Genomic DNA, 3,379 nt, shown 5'->3' with positions numbered 1-3,379 from the left:
TGGTTCATAAGCCTGGCTGTACACTGGGATCACTTGGGTACTTATCAAAATTCCACAAGCCTGGGTTATACCCCCAAACAACTTTGAGTCTCATAATTCTATAGATTGTTCTAATAGATATATGGGAAATATTTTTAAAAGATTTTATTTATTAAGACATTTATTTATTTATTTGAGAGAGAAAGGGAACACAAGCGAGGTGAGGGGAGAAGGAGAAGTAGACTCCCCACTGAGCAGGGAGATTGATGTGGGGCTTGATCCCAGGTCCCCAGGATCATGACCTGAGCTGAAGACAGATGCATAACTGATTAAGCCACCCCAGGTGTCCCTATGGGAGGTATTTTTAAAAACACATTGTCAGTAAAAGACAGGTTCTAGTCTTACATGGGCAGATGTCATTGTTTTATGCTGGATCCCTGGTACTCTGGAAGTAAACATGAGAAAAGCCTGAGTCAGAGGCAGCCAACGTTGGGATCTAGGCTGTGTCTCCTGGAAAGACCATTTAGTTAATGAAGTTTCACACCAAATTAATCAGAGTTTGTTTGACCTTTAACTATATATATATATATATAACTTAAAACAGATTCATGATTATGTGAAACCTTGAAATCAGGAGAAATACAGACAGATCTATCTATCTCAGTTACACACTCTTAGTTTTGCAGAGATGTCTCCTCTCCCCACAATCTAGATTAAGTCATTTCCTGGGCATAATCACGAACATCAATGAAATACAAATAAGAAAGTCTCCTTTTGACTATATCTTTTATTATTCTTCTCTTTAAAGGAAGGAGAGAAGAAATTTGGCCTTTTTTTTTTTTACTTCTATGGAAAAATGATTTATTTATTGGAACATCAAGGGAAAATAACCTATGAGAAAGATTTTGTCCCTCAAAATAACAGACGTGTGAATCCTCTGAGCTTAAAGAGGTAAGAGTTTGTGCTCATAAGCCTAGATGTTGTGGTTCCCAGTTGGGAAGAAAATGGTTAATGTTTTGGTTTACCTCTATTCTCCCACTCTTTGTGAACAAATCTAAAAATGCTCCCACGTTGTTTAATTTAAATGCACCGCTCCCATTCCAGTCAGAGTGCTCATTCCCGAAGATAGTGGCCAAGTGGGTAATTCCTGGTTTAGGCCTTGAACATCTGGTGGCCTTTGAATTTGATGGCATGTAATTACAGCAGGGGTGGTGGGACAGTTGGGGATTAAAGGGATGTTGTTTAATCTTCCACCATATGTTCCCATTTAACCTCTCCTCCCTCTCCCCTGCACCTGGGTGCTCAGGAAGCATCTTGTGGCTGCCTCTGAAGCCTGACCCTTGGAGATTTACAGTTTAAAGACAGGCCATCTCTTCCCTTCCAGTACTCAGTGGTTCTGATTTTACGGTCCCTTGTATTTCCATGCCCTGTTCACAAGTTCACTAATCTAAGCAGTATAATTGTGACCCAGAAAGCAAAGAATCTTAGAATTGATTAAGTCTCCCTGGGAAAAAGTACCAGTTCTGCTTTGTCACAGTAACTGCTACCTCATATGCTTCCAGACCTTGCTCACGTAACTTTGTACGTCTTCACGGATGGCGAGTGGGTGGATGGCTGTTAGAAGTTTTTCAGAGCCAGACATAAGCCATATGTTTTTGGGCTAAGATGTTGGAGCTACCTGGTTGGAGGCGTGATGTTCCCACCAGGATGAATGCCAGGGGGTGCATACAAGTGATCAGGCACAGGATGCTCTATTAGATGTCCAGACATCATAAGCACCTCTGAGTCATCTTCTTAGAGCTGTTCTTGGCACATGGTGGAGCTTATAAACGGTGGCTATTCTAGGTGTGTGGAAGCGTGCGAGACTGAAGTGCAAACAGCTGCTTTGGGAAATAAAGGCAGGTACAAGAATATGAGTCAGCAAAGCAAAGACTTATGCCCACCGTCCTCTGACTTTTTTCCCATTCCACTACATGTCCTTGGCGCTGGGGAGTCCGGTAGCCAAAAACCACATGTGTTGGTTCTCAAGTAACAATGATTAATGATAATTCTTTTTTTTTTTTTAATAACACTCTCAGGCTTTATATAGAACAAAGATCCTGGGAAAATTGAGTAATGAAACAAACACTCACAAAACTGTCAAGTAAACCAGACTGTTGCTCTATTCTCCATGGGCTCATAGTGTGAGCGCTGGGGGCAGCAGGTGTCACAGACTGAGCAGGAGTGCCCAGAGCTCTCTGGAATCCTGTCTCTGAGCTTGTCATGTAGTCTGTTGTCATGGCAGGGTTTCTAACCCAACCTGTCGGGCTCTGCCGACTGCTACCAAAAATGGCCTCACCTGTGCCCTTGGAAACTTCTGTTCTGATTCTGGTAGATTGTACAATGATCCCTCAAGATGTCCATTCCCTAAACTCTGGAACCTGTGACTGTTCCCTTAGATGGCAGATTTTGCAGATATGATTCAATTAAGGCTTTTGAGATTGTCCTGGATTACCTGGGTGAGCCGTAAATGCAGCAGCAAGTGTCCTTATAAGAAAGAGGCAGATGCAGAGGCAGATTTGACACAGAGGAAGGAGGAGAGGCCCATACAACTGTGGAGACAGAAATAAGAGAGACGTAGCCACCAGCCAAGGAATGCTGGTGGCTGCTGGAAGCTGGAAGAAGCAAGAAATAGATTCTACTCTAGATATTCCCAAGGGAGCATAGCCCCGGCCACACTCTGGTTTCAGTTCAGTGATGTCAAGTCCAGTTCTGGCCTCTAGAGTTGTGAGAGAATAAATTTCTGCTCTTTAAAGCCATCAAACCTTTGATAATTTGTTACAACAGCCACAAGAGGGGATCCCTGGGTGGCTCAGCGGTTTAGCACCACCTCTGGCCCAGGGCATGATCCTGGAGACCCGGGATCGAGTCCCATATCGGGCTCCCTGCATGGACCTGCTTCTTCCTCTGCCTGTGTCTCAGCCTCTCTCTCTCTTTCTCTCTCTGTGTCTCTCATGAATAAATAAATAAAATCTTAAAAAAAAAAAAACAGCCACAAGAAATGAATACTCTAACAGAAGGTTAGAGGGACTTGGGCAGTATTTTTTCTTTTTTTTAGTATCACATATTTGGCTATGTAGTTTTTCTATAAAATATAAACTGAGGGCAGCCCGGGTGGCTCAGCGGTTTAGCGCCTGCCTTCAGCCTGGGACGTGATCCTGGAGTTCTGGGATCGAGACCCAAGTCGTGCTCCCTGCATGGAGCCTGCTTCTCCCTCTGCCTTGTGTCTCTGAGCCTCTCTCTCTCTCTGTGTCTCTCATGAATAAATAAATAAAATCTTTAAAATATATATATATAAACTGAGAGTCTAGTATGGGCTAGATGCCAGGAGGTAGAGAAGCATGAAAATGACATAAAACAA

This window comes from Canis lupus, chromosome 31 (assembly GCF_003254725.2).
Source record: "Canis lupus dingo isolate Sandy chromosome 31, ASM325472v2, whole genome shotgun sequence".
Classification (NCBI taxonomy): Eukaryota; Metazoa; Chordata; class Mammalia; order Carnivora; family Canidae; genus Canis; species Canis lupus.
This window is presented reverse-complemented; position numbering follows the sequence as displayed.